General features: G+C 34.2%; 1 protein-coding gene and 1 long non-coding RNA gene across 2 annotated transcripts in view; one reads left to right on the top strand and one right to left on the bottom strand.

The window, feature by feature from the left end:
* Positions 1-17,043, bottom strand: part of ush (Zinc finger protein ush) — an 82,077-nt gene that overhangs the window by 34,321 nt on the left and 30,713 nt on the right. The gene's annotated exons all lie outside the window — the stretch shown is intronic.
* On the top strand, positions 11,854-13,743 carry LOC148174761 (uncharacterized). Its single transcript, XR_015770173.1, has 2 exons — positions 11,854-12,447; positions 13,200-13,743. It is a non-coding gene; the product is annotated as an uncharacterized LOC148174761 (long non-coding RNA).

Here is a 17,043-nt window from a genome sequence, read left to right as displayed (position 1 = left end):
TGGGATGTGTAAGTTTTATAGACTAGAGTCTCTGAAAATTTAAATATTTTCAGCTTCTTTTCAGATTCTTAGAAATTTGAGATTCTTGCTCTTTCAAGATTTGACAGGATTGCAACTTCTTCTACTGCCAGATTTCACATCCATATGATTTTATTATTTCCTAAAGTTTTCAGACTCTTCAGTATTTAGCTTTTTTAGTTTCTCAGGACCTAAAGCTCTTAGATTTTCACCTTTTTAATGCCACATTTTTTTATAATCGAATGCCCTACATACGTTCATTTCTTAGGTTTTCAGGTTTACGTCAATTACATTAGGTATCAGATTATTTTTCAATTGCTTAAGAAATCAAGCAACAATAAACTGAAAATCTGATAACCTGAACTTGGAACGAAAAGCTGAAGTTCTTGGAAATGAGAATCTGAAAACTTAGATATCTAAGACTTTTTAGGGTTGTTTGAGCAAGTTTAACCAAGTGAGCTTAAAACTTCTCTAAACTTCTAGAAATTCAAATTTTGAGAACTAAACTTCTGGATACAGACATCTTAAGAAAAAAGTGAGAGAAACAGAAAATGAAAAAGAACATAGAAGAAAAAAGAATTCGAGATAAATTAAATATATTTAGACATTAATTGGAATGAGTAAATAATTAAAAAATATTTAGATGTAGAATGTATGAGATTTAGGCAATGTAAATAAACCTAACTGTATTCTTCAACTCCCTAGAGCCCTAAGGAAGTACCTTAAATAACTCAAGCAAAAGCTAAATAGACTTGAGGCCATTAATTACTAATTCATATAATTAAACTAGTATTATAATTGCTACCAGTACGTTCCATTGTTCCCAATATAATTAATTTACAGTTATAGTTCCAACACAATTCGTACTTACAACTCAATTTCTTCGGCGTAAAAACAACGATTAGATAGCTCAGGTAGACATTTTTGGCGACCTAAAAGATTAAAACTTTCTCACGATATCAAAATGAATCACTTGTTAGGTTGAACTTCTTGGTTTTGAAACTTTGTTTTAGAAAACAAACTTGCCTAATTGAATTCTGTTTCTTTAATTTTCTGGAAGAACTTTTCTTTTTTCCAAAAAGAGAATTAAAATTAGAGTTAAAAAGTGAGCGACGTAAATTTTGGCTAAAACGCTATCTTTGTATAAAAAGTACCGCCCACCATTACCCGGAACTATAAAAATTTATAATCCCAATGGATCTGACTCAGAAGAGGTAAGTCGGCATATTTGTTACATTGAAATCGGTAAATTCCGAATTATGGCATCATTTATGTCACTTGGAAATTCCAGTCATATTAAGAAGAGATCAAAGTGGACACTGAAAATTTAACATTGTTAAATTATAATGCAAAGTTCTTCATCTTCGGCCAACTTTCAAGAATTGTTCGTATTTGCCAATCCGAGAACGGTCGCGATTCGTGCAACCAATAATTCAACATTGTTTTATCGCTCGTATTTTGCCATTAAAATAATTATATCCATTACCAAAGTACCAATAAAAGGTTTCATAACATTAAAGAGTCATTAAATATTGTTTCTTCGCATCTGCACCTTTGCATTTACTTTCGCTGAAATCCTTCGTAATAAGAGTCAAACTAAATGTCAAGAAAACTTGTCGGTCCCTACATTTCGATGGTTATCTTAACGCTAATGGCTGATATCTTTCCAGACTGTCACATCTAAAATCACTCTCCGGTCATCACGGAGTATTTTGATAACCACGGTCCGGTCTATTTATACTCAGATATGACGATAAAGTTGGCTTTCAAGGTTCTCCTTGTATTAGGTGGAATTCCAAGTGTCACCTTAATGAATAATTATATCACTGTTGTTTATATTTCCAATGATAAGAATTTGTGATAGTGTCCCAACGCCTAAAAAATTACTTAAGACGACGAGCTGCATGGCGCTGATACGATTAAATTATTTTCAACTGACTCATCTGTCCCTATATCTAATTAAATCCACGATTCTACTTAAAGGAGGTCCCATCAATTAAATTATCTCGCAAGAGTATTCACGTTATAACAAAGGATGGACTTATGTACCGACTTGTAATGACATCCGCATTATCTGTGATTGAAATCTCATACTTTTCTTAAGTAACTTGATATCGAAAGACATATACAAGCACGCCGTGGGCATATATCGCGTTATAAATATCAGTTTTTATTAGATGGCAGAGTCAGATTACCGATCACAGATAAAAACACAATTAAAAGTCAAAACAGATAAAAATAACGACCTTACAACATGACTAATAATGGAAGGAAACGTACAGACAAGATCTAAGTCCTTATTTTTCGTCATGAAAATTATCACCTCGTCCAAAATAGATAGAACTGATTACGGTTGCTGAGTTTTTTTTTTCAAACCACACAGAACTTAAAAACAAACCTCTTCACCAAACAAACTAGTTCCCAGACAGAATGCAGATAGCGATCAATAATTTTGCGAGAACAGACCAAGTATTTCACATTTTGAAACACAGACCAGATACCATCTGTTTAATTGTAGGGGATCAAAACAAGCAACTTATTGTAACGCAAATAAAATAAATCAAAATTAAAACAAAACAGAAGCGAATGTTCCTTGTAGAACAGAAAACACTTGTTCAGCTGTGAAGAACTGAAAAAAAATCTTATCAGTGGAACTAAATGTTAATTGGTTCTTGTTGTGCTGGCGAGATTAATGTATCCACAGTAAATTAAATGTACTTGTGTAATAGACGTTATCGTACTCATTACTAATATTTTACAAAAACCGTGGTCTAAGAATTAGATATATGAGATCACGTTTGGTTTAAGATAAATCTTTATTGCTCTACACTCGATTATTCCATAAATTGTGGTTGTAACGTTCAGGCAATGAAAATTTTAATCAAAGAAATGTTGATTAAAACATTCTCTGTGGTTATGCAAGTAATCAATTAATGTAAAATTAATTCGCCAATATTAGTTTCTTTAATATCATGTTCTCTATATAGAGTGAAGAATAAAAATTATTTGTCACATTATAAAATTACATAGGCATTACAATAAGTTCGATCCCCAACTCACAAGCCTTTTATGAATTTGTTCCATCGAACAGAAACCCAACTTGCATTTCTAAAAAGTTTCTATTGTTTACAAACTTGTATGCAGATATAAATAGAAGTAAGACTTTTTATTATTTCTGACTTTTGTCCAAATACCTACTCAAATAGGAGTAAAATGGAATTTTTGAATTGAGGATGTGTAACGGATTCCTAGCAACAAAAGGGTGAGAGAAATAATAGCGTCAACTTGTCGCAGTTCCGGAGATACGGACACCGCAAATTCGAAAAACTTCAAAATTTTAGCCGTTTGGCGGCTACCGAGGCTTTTTGGGGTAAAAACGACGTTTAATATCTTTAAGTTATGTATCAATCGAAAGAACAACTCGAGTTAAAAAAACAAAAATGTAATTTTTTCCAGCGTTTAAGTCGGATTTTTTACAAAAAATCGACAATCGAATTTCGGATATCTGAGAAGCAGATTCTAAGTAACGAGAGCAGGAGAACAACTATGTTGAACACCGCATCTTTTTATCTTTCGTAGTTTCAGAGATATTAAGAATTTAAAATTTCGAAAACAAAAACCAAATATTAGAATCGATTATAAGTTTTTGTCGTCGCATCTTTGGTCGCATGTTAAATTTGAGCACAAATTTTGAATATGCGTTAAATTCTACGTGAAATAAGTAGCATATAACTTAAATTTGCTCAAAAAATAAGCAATATATTAACCAAAAGTAGATTTACATAGATTTATTTAGTCGGATAAATTTGTATCCAAAAAAATAATTTTCGAATTCCTGAAAATATAAAAGCGATTTCTTATCAAAGAAAATACAAGAAAAACAATGGCTTCAACCGCATCTCTATCTGTTTCTACCAGTTTTCGAGATATAGAGCACCCATATTTCCAGATCTTCCGAATTTTAGACCTCTGGCAACAACCTTAAATTTTAATCAGCGATAACTCAGTTTGTTATTTGTTAATGTTTCGGATACAGTTTTGGATTCTGTGCGAAATTTTGCGTAAAATGAGTACCAATAACTGAAGTTTGCTCCACAAATAAGCTAAATATCGACCGAAATATATTGGAGTAGAATATTTTGTATCGCAATTATTGTCATAAGCGAAAAATGGCTGAAATTTTTCGCTAGTGAAAGCTTTCCCCGACTGTCTTTATTAGCAAAATTTAAGACTAAAAAGTTAAAAGAAAAACAAATAAAGTTAAAAGTTAAGAAAACAAATAAACAGAAGCCAGTGTTATTGGAGAATGAATGAATATTAAGATACCAAAATTATAGATTTATATGCTATTATAAAAAAATCTGTGTCGCACCTGATGATTGATGATAATGATGATACTCGTGTTGTCATCATACGCCTGTTATCTGAGCGCTAAAATTAGCGTATCGCAAATTTAATAATGACAATCTTCCCAGGCAACTTTTCGGCCATTGGAACGATTAAAACTGCTGTTGATTTAAAATTTTTAGCCACGCTCCTTTCGCATCAAAACTTTTCCAAATCGTCTCTAAGCCCGAATTCGACTTACAGGTCCTTTCCTAGTCCAATTTTTTATTTTTAATTAAAATGGAATGTGGGCGAAACAGAGGGTGGGAGGGGAGAGGGGTGGTGCCTGCAGACTTTATAGATTGAAACCGTCGAGGCCGATAAGCGGTCCCCCAGCGTTCAAGCAGAGTTTGTTTATCAGTTACTGGCTGATTGATGAGCAATGATAAGGCTCGGGCCGGCCCTTATCAGCAGCATGCATCGCTGACGTACCCCCGACACACCCCGCCTCATTCCGCGACCCAGCACCAGCTCTTATCGTCCAACGAATCGGGCTATTTGGCCTCTATAGAACCGATCTTATCGGCTTAACTAGCTTGGCCAACCCAGGCCCGATCCTATCTCACCAGCAGGGAACTTGAATTTTTCATAAAACACAAAGCATAAATCATACTAGCACCTAATAACACAACAATCCATTATCCGAGCTGATGGAGGTGTGAAACTAAACGCCGGCTACATGTAATAACTATATTAACAATAATTATTATTAATGGCTGAGGAGGGGATTTATGCGTTTATTTGGTCGATTTTTGTGGTTTACGAACCAATTTCTCGCTTCTGCCCGCTTCTTCAATTAATTAAGACGGCTTTGTTGCCGAACATTTATGGGCATTTTTATGGTTGTACTGCATCTATTATTAACTCGGAATGGGAATCGTTAGAATTAATTCCGACAAAAATGCTAATAAGCGTACAAAATTTCCTCAAGTATATAATTCATGGATTTATACAATGAAGGGCCCAAGTCATTTTTTTTATCGAATAATCTCCAAAAAGCTAAAAATTTTATGATGACGTGAGATTGTGTTCAACTGAAAATTTTCAAACTCATTACGTGGTTTCTTGTATGAAATGGGTTTTAAGATAAACCTTTTTTGTGCTTATCCTCTTCCATCCAACTGATAACAACAACATTCAGGAACAACGCATTTGACCGCACATTGACGCATTATGTTAAAACGAGTTAACGGGCATTTAGCCAATAATTAAAAATATGTAAACTAAACTGCAATTTACATGCAATTAAATTTACTTAATTTTAATGAAATCGGATAAAATTGAATTTTATAATCATGTAAATTGGCGTGGCGACAGACCCTACACTATTAGGCACTCCCGTTTTTTACTCATGCCATATCGGAGAACTGCTATAAAATAATTAACTTAGCATATGTACAGGGTAAAGATAAAAAAAATATTTTTGTTTGTCCAGTTTTTAAAATGAAGACAATGTCGAAACTAGTGCCGATATTAAATTGTCAAAATTATTAGACTTTGGATTTTTTTAATTTGTCTCTCTTTCACTGTTTTAGAATGAAGAATTGAAACACCACATGTGCTTAAAAAACTTGAGATATATTTGAAAATTTTGAGTTCATTACAGAAACAGATATTTTTACAGTTTTCCAATTAAAAACGATTTACCTCGTTCATGTAATGTAATGTAACTAAATATTTTAATCCAAATTGAAAAATATTTACATTTATGATAAACAGAAAACGCAATCTAGCAATATATTTTGATAGGTTTGATGCGATATGAACGCTCATTGTTGTTGTCCTACATGCTGATGTAATATGAGTATTAATTAAATTCATCCCTCCATTTATAATATCAATAGCTGAAGTTATAAATTGTTTTTAAACACACAATGCATGTAGTACATCCGCGCAAAGTAAAATCTGTTATCCATTCTCCCCCATGATACCAATTAATATCAAAACTTTCTATAAAAACCGCAACATATTGCAAACCCATCGATAACAGTCCAATATTAGCAGTTGGTTTAATTTCCCACCTGCACCCCTTCACATTACGAAAAACGTATCAATCAATATTTGAAGAGATAGAAATTCAACACGTGTTGTCCCAATAGGTGCTCTTTATCATTATCACTTGAAAGCGTCACCTGGAACCGCTTCCTCGCGTTTCGGATTTAACGGAGTAGACAGTCCGCCATCGTCATCATCTGATAAAATCTCATCCCATTTCGCGATATCTCGGATCGCACCGAATCCTTATCACCTTTCTGTCATCTTATCGCGACCATCTTCTTCCAACACAGCGGCGCAGCCGGTACCGGTGCGCTGGTGCCGTATCTTTTTCTACCATCTTCACCAGTGTATTGTCTGCTGCAATGTGTGTATATCTAGGATCAGCTTCGTTGCCATGTAAAATGCCAGGACTCGTTCCATGGGATAATTATTTGATTTCTTTGCTAACACTATTTTTAAACACGAAATTATCAAAATGATAAATGTTTTAGGTCGCTTTGGGAGATTAACATCTCGTGTTATCTATCATCATAAAACTTCATAAACATGATAACTATCAGGCATGAATAATTGTCAAAAGGCTTCATTAATCATTTAATGTAGAAACTGATTAGATTTACATCTGGGAACAATCGTAGTGGATCGAACGAGATTAAAGAAGATAGTGCTCGAAAATTGATCGGTTTTCTAGCGGAAATGCTCCTTTGTAAACCTACGCAAAAATTATTGCATTTGCGAGTTTCGCAATCTGAAAATTTGCATTTACTGCTTTTGTAGAAGCCATTACACCCAACAATTTCCAAACACATCATAATCCGTGTCTTATCGCAACTTGCAACAACACGTCTGGTTCTAGTTGCGATTGCATTTGTACTAATTTAATCATAGACTTTAAATTCCCTTTATCTTTTTACTCGAATGCCCTCACATAGTTTGTATTTTGTGGAACCGGAGGTGCGCCAAGACAATTCCCTCGATTTAAATTAGGATAAGTGCAGATCCGGCAATAGTAAGAGAGTTGGTCCCTCGATCCTGATGTTTAGCGACGCGAATATCGTGGTAACACGGGGAAATGACGTGTAAGAAGAGCGACTAGAATTCTAATCAGAGAGACGAGAAATGACCGATCAAGAAGTGGACTCACCCATGTAGTCGATATAAACCACCATTTAAACTACTTCACTGGAAAGACCGTACAACTATCTAGCCCCGATGCGAGTTTCTGTCTGTTGTCAAAAACGGGGCGATCAAAGGGACCGACCTCGTGTACGACCCTCTGCCAGTTGTAGAAGAGAAGGGAGAAATGGTGCGAAATCACCTGTTGCATCGTTACACTGCTGAATGGGAGAGAGGGGGATGAAACAATCAATTGGGGAATTTGTTGCTGAGGCACAACGTGAAAGTTAAAGATGACAAAAAGGAAAAGTCACTGTGGCGGAGTTCTAAAGGAACCCTACATATCCTCAGATGTATGTAATTGATGCACTCAGAAATTAAAACTGAAATTTGTGTGTTACAATAATTTGTTTTACGAAGCTCCGTAAGAATAAAAGTATCGCACAAAAATCGCACAAGTTTTACTTTAAATTAACATTTAAAAATAATTTGAACTTTTTTTTGTATCCTTTGAAATATTTCAAGTTTTATGACTCTTGAGATTTTTTTAATTCGTTCAAATCACTCATTTCTTAGAATAACTGTACTTTTTTAAATCTTAGATTAGAAATCTTAGAATTCTTTGCACTTGTTAGATTTTTGGCGCTTTTGGAGCTTCCAAATCTTCTTTTAATTCATTGAGTTTTCCCAACTACGTGTTTCAAAGTTTGAATTTTCACGAATTTTGTGATTATTAAATTTCTAACTGATTTATAGGTAATTCACATTTTTTCCAAATTCGATTTTCTATTTCGACGTTTACTTATTACGACTGTACACCAATATGCAAAACTTCCAACGCCGAACGTTCAGTTATCTATTTTCTGCTATCTGTTAAATATCATATAATTACCAGTACAGCAGTACTAATCTATTTTGTTTCCTGATAAGCCAAACTTGTTACGTATTAATGCTATTTTCAATGATTACAAGTCGACAAACAAAAGTGGTTAAATATTATTTTAATCTATTTTTGTTCAATATATTAGTGTTTATTAGGTCATCATGAGCTGTGTACGTGAAAATACATCCTAACATTGTTAATTAAGGACTATACAAACAAATCAGTGTTTGACGTGAGCACTAGTCATTGAACTGTTGCAAAGTAGGTAAATAAACAAATTATTTCCGGTGTAATTCCTATTCATAGATGAAGCATCTAGGCTTTTATGATATTTGGTTAGTTCAAAAAGAGCGCTATTCTTGAAAAGAAATTTTGGTGGATGCGCCGGACCAAGCAAATTACGCTCCCCTAACGTAGAAACACGTGCTCCCATTGAAATTAGACAAAATAAGATAATTTTTCCATCAAAATAACTTCCGTGTGTCTCAATTATGAACATGTTTTTCAACACTGTTTTTGTTCTAAAATGTGATAACATAGATAAAAAATAATGAATATGTATGCAACCAACAATACGAATTCTATTTGTTAACAATAATTGCCGGCGACTTTGAAACCTGACTAAAATTAAAACAAAGTAAAAACATGTTTGTATTAATAAATTACAGTTCAGATATGTGAAGGTGTTAATACATTAGTTATTATAATAATGTACATGCAATTAAAGCAAAAATGATTGAACATACAAGTGTTTAACATCTTTTCCGCCTTTTCTGTGTCAAAAGTAATAAAAATCAACCACATAATTGCTATTCCTGTTTAATTTAGTTAATTGGTATTGTATTATAAGAACATAGAAAATCAATTCGCAGCTAATAAAAGTGAATTTGTTCCATTTGTAGTAATGACGTTCCAGTTGTTTTCGCTACTGTAATAATACTTTTTATAATTAAACAAGACGGAAGATTTCACCGTAAGATAACCGAACTACTTCATAGAAACGGAGATAAACAGCATGACCGTAAATTATAAGATCGTATCTACAAAAACCTTATTTTTACAAGAAAATTGCAACTCATCACTTTTCCCCATAACACAAAAACCGGACGATTCGTGGGATAACAATAGAAGCGTATACATATTTCCAATTAAAATTATCATATGATAATTTTTCTTTTTTAATTAAAACAATTAATCAAACCTTTCATTAAAATAGTCGGGCGATTATAAATCCACTGAACGTTTTTTTACAAATAATATATTTTGATATTTGTTATTAGACTGCCGCCATACTTTTATGTGTAATTCATTTTAATCGTACAAAGATCTGTGTGTTTGTAATGATAACGGGTCGGGTCGGGTCGACATACCGGATACCGATGGAGATAAGCAAAATTAAAGATCTGACGATAAACCAACAACACACGGCATTGCATTTTTGTTATATTACGGACGTATTACAGCTTACACTTTTGTATTACATTTGCAAGGTAGAAAGAAGCGCAGATAAACGGTTGTGCAACAAGGAAAAAACTGTTTAATCAGGATTATGGCTATCGAACCATAATGATTAATTTTAGAAATTTCCATATCATTGCTCTGATGTTATCGCCATTACTTAAATATTTATTAGGAGATAGTTCGGTTATCTAATAAAATTTAAACTTTGTAACGGCAAATAATATTGAAAGCGTTATATTTAGAGCGTTATCAAGATCGTTCTCTGATCACATCTTGTAATTTTCTGTACGTGTGTGTTGAAGTTGCGACATTATTACAACATGTGAATTCCATGTATCATTTAAGCAATATTAAATCTGATGTTGCGGTACGACAGAGATAATGATACTCTTTGTGGATGGCTAAAAAGGTGGGACGACATCAATACCAAGAATCCTATAAAGGATCAACACAATATTATAAAACACATCAAAACACCGACAAAAAAGTGAATAATAAGATTTTTTCTTTACTTATTATACTTTATTAAATAATTAATCTTTCATCACAAAATCTCGATAGCTGCCTGCACAGACCTTGGAAATTTTATTGTTATTGTTATTAGTATTACCAAATGAATGAGTAGATCATCAAGATTATAATTTTCGAATATCTGAACCTGTTATTAAATCCTCCTCCAATAGTTACCTAGTTTCCAAATGGCTATTAATTTATACATGGTTTAGAAGTTTCAATAATTTTTTTATACATATAGTGTCCTAGAACACCCGCACTTCCTTTTAATTGGAAATTCTCCATCAAAATTGTGCTTGATTGGCGTATCGCACAATTTTTAGGCTAGGGCTATGATTTATGGGCAAAATTGTGCTTGATCGGCGTATCGCACAATTTTTACGCAATTACAGTTTTCAAGTTACAAGCATTTAAAGTTGACCATTCACAGCGCATCTTCGTGCAACTGAAGGAAAAATTTCGCAGGTATGGCAGCAACAGAATGCTGTCTAGCGATTTATGGGCTATGATTGGCCAACTTAAAGACCTTGTAACTCAAAAACTGTAAGGGCCTCAACAATGTGCAATACGAAAATCAACTCAGATTTTGACGGAGAATTTTTCGGTAAACGAAAGTGCGAGCGTTCTGGAATATCCTATATACCTATTCATAAAGGTTCTAAATGTTTAAACTGTTTGACGATACTAATAAATAATAAGGCTCAGGAGGCATTTGGGTACGTAGGTAAGCAAGAACTCGCGCGAGAACTCACGCAAGTTTCTCGCAAGTCTATTTCCGCCTTAAGACAGTCGAATCTTCTTGAATATTTCATTAATTTTGAGTTTCTTACAAAAAACTTCTGCCAGCTGTTTCAAGATTCAACACAGATAGTCCAATTCAATGTTAATTTCAACTTGTTTCGTTTCTTCTATAAGACCATAAAAAATATTCAGTTGCAAAGGACTTATCGTTATCGCGCCAACTAGGTAAATTGCACTTTATTGCACGATTTGAGTGTACCTAATCGAAGATAAACCTAAAAACTTTCTTGGACATCGAAAGATTTGATATCAACTGTACTTTAAATTGCGTTTCGATATGATAAACGTGAGTTAAAGCCCATTGCGCTCGATTGCCATAAAAATGTTGTTAAGATATAAAATAATTGAAATAACATGTTAGTTTAGTGCGTATAAATAAAAATGTCCATTTATATTTAGCTTTTTATAAAACAAGTACCCAGCCATTAGCGTCTGGTTTGAGCGAGCAACATTTTTAATCGCAAAGCGTTATCCGTCCTGATAAGAGCCCGAACATTCTGTCATTGGGGCGGCGATATCAGCCGATAAGACAACATACGAATAGCACGAATATTCCATTTTGAAACGGTTATCGCAACACGACCGTTCGCCTCTTATCACCGCAGATTCCTTATCACAACGAACACAACAAAGCCATTGTGCTGATATGCAGTCGCCTTGAGCTCCTACGAATAATGGCTGTTTTTATTATTGTTAGTTGAGATATTACGAATTTGTTTAAATCACAGCAGACGCAAAAAATCCGAGAGAAAAATTACACCGAATGGACGATTTATTTACACAGGTGACACTACAAATACAGTAATTTGTATCTCGAGCACCGACGAGATACAGCTTTGTGGATTTAACGATCTTAAAAATGGCGGTGTGGGGTTGTGATGGCGTTCATAATGGACGTCGGTGGTGGTGAGTGATAGCGCCGGTAGCCAGCTGCAGTTCAATGAAAACATATGAAATATATTCAATCTGGGAGTTGGAGATAAGCCGGCCGACACTGCCTCCACCGCCTCCATCTCTCTGTCCCTCAAACGCTATAAGAAATCAATTGCTACCACCTCCATACTTCGCAATCTTCAAATCGCACAGACACTTAAGGGGGCTATCCACAATAAAATTGCCATCGTTTCCACTCCACGGAGTCAACGCGCTTTGCCAACATGCATTGAAGAGCTTGAGGAAAAAATGACAAGAAAAAAAAACAGCCAAAACTGCAAATTTTACCACAGATGGAGACGCATCCGTCGACGGAAAGCAAATCTTGATAGCAAGCGGTGAGTTTAATTGTGAGAAACTGTAATATCTCGGAGCCACACAAAGAGAGCTACAAATTGCGGAAAAATCTTACAAACATTTTATAAATGTCCAAAATAATTTTCAATCGTTTAATTACCCAATAAAGATAAATTAATTTGAATTTAAGTTTCACAGCTTGGAAATTACAGTTATTGACCAAACCTGCGAGTTTAATTTACATTTCACTTTACACCATAAAATGTGTTATCGTATAGTAAATGTCTTTAATTTAGGTGAAGAGCATGTTGATTATTCTTTGTACTATTTTATATCTTTTTTATGCCTTATAATGATTCACTTAAAATTAAATTATTTTAAATTCAAATGATCAGAATTAACATGCGATAGGATCGGAGAAAAAACTATTCCACATAATAATCGATGTTTTAAGTTGTATTTTATTAAAAAAAGTAGTTGCCATTAATATTCGTTACATCGCCGTCGTCACAAAGAAAAAATTTGCAGCAATTAATAAAAATTTTGTTGTAAGTTGCCAAGTTAAGTGTCAGATCAAAAAATAAAAACTCTGCTTAAGTTTTAATAAAGCGCCCATCGCATGTTTGTGCCAATAATCGTTAATTGGTCCCGGCTGCTGCAATTAATTATCATCATCATCAACCTTCGCTAATATTTGCCCGCGGTCGTCATTCCGTGTATGGCGATGTGCCAAGCAACATCCATACCCGTCACTTAAGAACACATGTTGGGATAATAATCTTCATCGACATAGATCCAATGTGATGCGTTGGGGGGCCACCATCAACTCGAATTATGATACATGGCTTATGTCGATACCATTACTCGTCTAATGTTAATGGATGCTGGACTGTTTCTGGACGACAAGAGAGCAACCGATACATGATACGATGAGATTACCGATTACATTCAAACACATTCTGATGGACATTATAATGCCGATATGTTGCTGGACTTGACGATAACATGCTGGATCACAATTTATGAACACATACGTGTCTATCCACGATCTGGAATTTATGTGACTTTCCACAAAACAAATTCATGGAACACGGGAAAAATGCAGTTACTATGTGAAGATAGGCATCGTCAATAAACAAAATGGGCGCACCAGCGAGCAACAAGTGGGGAAATTAGCGGATCTCTGCCAACACGGTGGGTTCATTTGCGTGGAAGAACGTCGAACTGCTAATTTTTGGATTAGACCTTCAATCATTTTTGTTGAATTTTATCAGAGGAGCCATCAGCTAATAAAATTACTCAAGAGTCCTTGCGTTATTAAATTAAGTATTTAAATATTTGCTGGTTTTTATTTCAGACAATCCTCGGAAATCCCCAAAGTACAAATTAAAATGTGGTCCCGAGCCACTTCAAACACGATCAATGAAACCGATAAATCTTTCTTTGAAACCACAATGCCCGCCCACGTCACCACTCCGAGATCAATAAATTACTTCGATCGAACAACAAAATGCAAATAACGTCTCGCCAATAAATTGATAAAAATCAATTCACATTGTTATTAGTTTTCCAAGCGACTACATTATCCACAAATTTAATTTCCAAAATGTGCATGTGCTTAATTATTATAATTTTACGAGGAGATAACAGCTTACGATAGTAACAAACATTGTTATTAGGCGTGAATTAAGCTGAGGAACACTCATCCAAAGCGAGTTTTTTTCCTCTCACACCATGACGTGATATCTCGATTAGTAAGACTGGCTCACATGAGTTCTCATCAATAACGTGGACGCCTTTCCTTAGTTTTCGGGGAAAAGGGGCCAATGGTCTCTTCAAGTGCATCAGCCGTAATGGTCGCATTTCATCAACCATCTCAGATTAATTCCCACTACTGAAATCGGAACTAACACAAGACCCGAATTGTTTGCCGTTGCAGAAAGATAAGAAGTCCACTGTACGCTTCATTGGAGCTTTGATTTTTCTGGGACGTTAGGGTTTTTGGAGTCTCTTTGGAATAATTTCTACAGGAAGCGAAGTAATAACATAATTCAGCCAAAAAATGATTCGGTCGATCATGCGAAACCAACCCTTTACCGACAGGTAATGGTGCGCAAATTTGCGATTTGCAAAGGACCGTTGCAGAACGCAAAGCAGGCGTCACACATCCCCTTTATAGTCCTTCCGCCGCCGTCGCGCCCCCCAACGTCGGCAATTACGTCGTTTTAGAATTTATAAGCAACTCGTCGCCCCTTCTACTAAGCTTTGAATGTTTTATTTTATTTAACGAGTGGTCAAGTGAGCTTTTCCCACTTCATCTACTAGCTGGACCCTCCATTTCGGCTTATCTCCATCTGGTCGAGAATAATCTGTTATACCCTCGCTAAAGTGCCAGATAGGAAAGCTAAGAACTATCAGATGCTGGTACCGCTACTGCACGCTTTTCTATTTCTGAACTGATAAGTGCATATTTTAGGCGACATCCAACAGACACATCAAAAACACTGTTTCCTAGACCATCATAATTGCACGCTTCACAAAAGGAAGGTTATCTCATTTTGTATAGTTTCAAACTTTCAACAGCATCGGTCAGACTTTGATAAGTCGCTTTTAGAATATCATGTTAAATATCTGACCTCGTATTCCGAAAAATGGAATGTTATTCCACTCGTTTTTCAGTCAAATGTGAATAATTTAGTTTGCTGTAATCGCTAAATCAGTGTGTTTTACCACCTAAACTGAAATTTACATTTCACTGTATACTGAGCAAATAAAAGTAACAACTACTAGCTTGCATAATATAAATTATCATTCTTTCGCCACATCTGATTATATCTTAATTACTTTTTCTTTGTAAATAATTTGTTAATTCTTCCATTTCAGTACATCTGACTGTGATGTCAAAGAAATAAGAATATTTCTACTTAACACATATTCTTACTTTTCCGGAAAATGTAAGATTATCGTCATATTTATGGTCAATTAAAGATAGAGTTCAGTTTTCATAAAATGTGTTCAAATATAATTTTAAAAAAATATGTAATCAAAATTTGAACAATTTAAACTTTCACTGAATTCTTCTTCACGAAATACACACATTGGATTAGATTTTCGAATTTTTTAAATTAAGTTTTTTATTTTCAATTCAATTGGTTTGTTTTGGGTATTCTTCAAAATTTCCAGAATTTTCGATTCCTTCGCATATTTCGTTCAATTCTTCGGCAAACTCCTTTAGGTTCTTTAAATTGTTTAATTAAATACATTCTGTACACTCTTTTATTCTTTCGATTCTTCAAATTCTTCCAAATTTCATAGACTTCTTCCAAGTTTCCAAAAATTTCTAAATTTTCAAAATTCTCACATTATTTGGATTTCTTTGATTCTTTGAATTTATTTTAAGCTTTACCTATACATTTTCTCGAAACTTGAATTATTCAGATCGTGTGGATTTCTTTTTTGTTTAATTTTTCTTTTTGTTGTTTTTTTTTAAATCTATACTTTCTTTACTTTAGTTTAGTTTCTTTTAAACAACAAACATTTTTTATAGATTTTGTGTTTTAAAGTCCTTGGATCCTTTCGAGGGTCCTTTAAATGTTTTGTATTTTCTAACGTTTTAGATTTTTACACTTTCTATTATGGATTTTTTTTATTTTACACGTAATTTTCTTGGTTTCATTGAAATCCCATTCCCGATTTTTTTTAACAATATTGGGTTCCTGATTTTTTGATAATTTCGAATTTTACACGAAAATTAAGTGTCAATTCTTATTTTCAAGATTTGACATTTTTTCAGGAATATTAGGAGTGAGATAGACTTTAGCAAGCGCCAGTTAGGTCCTTAAATGAAAGGTTTTCTGCTTTCAAATCGTAAATTGAAGTGTTTATTTATGTCATGAATAATAACAACAAAAAGAAATAAAAATTGTATATCAATTATTGTTTGTCGCTTTCGCACGTTGCTCAAGCGTGTAGGTAATAATAGTTTTTGAACGTGTGTACTTAAGCCGGGTATCTAAGAAATGCGCGACTTATCCCCCATCTGTTGTTTTATATCTTCCTGATCTTAAGTAATAATAAGCAGGACAACCAGGTGAGCTGTCAGCGGTCAAACACTTCTGGTGTACCAAATGTTACACCATCCGCTAGAATTAACAATTCCATGGAAAAGGATCAGATAAGTAAGAGTAGAAGAAGTGGAAGAGCAACTTAACATGGAAGTGGCATTCAATGCGAAATAAATAACGCTTATAATAATATTCCTTTATCGCTGTTCTCGTCGTATATTTGTTGACCATTTTTAACGGTCTGTTCGCGTATACATACTGTAAAGAGTTTTATCATTCGTTATCAATCTTACCCTACAGCTTAGTTAATATCCATACAATGTCACGCATACTCGACAATGCTATTGCTTATTAATGAGATTCCGGATTGAATGTACGAGATTGTGGACGAAAATGCGTTTGTAACAGGTAAGTAACGATAACTTGTCGAAAGCATATGGTCGTTCTACTATCTTGCTGGAATATCAAGGATCTATTATGGTTTATAGTCCTAACCATGACGAAAGTTAAAGAAATTTTTCACCCTAATGACGCTATTATTTTTCTGATCAACTCAATATCTTCACCAATTAT

Source organism: Gnatocerus cornutus, chromosome 5 (genome assembly GCF_029298725.1).
Source record: "Gnatocerus cornutus isolate USDA-ARS CGAHR chromosome 5, icGnaCorn1.1, whole genome shotgun sequence".
Taxonomy (NCBI): Eukaryota; Metazoa; Arthropoda; class Insecta; order Coleoptera; family Tenebrionidae; genus Gnatocerus; species Gnatocerus cornutus.
The sequence above is the reverse complement of the archived record's forward strand: the minus strand, read 5'-3'. Positions and strand labels throughout refer to the sequence as shown.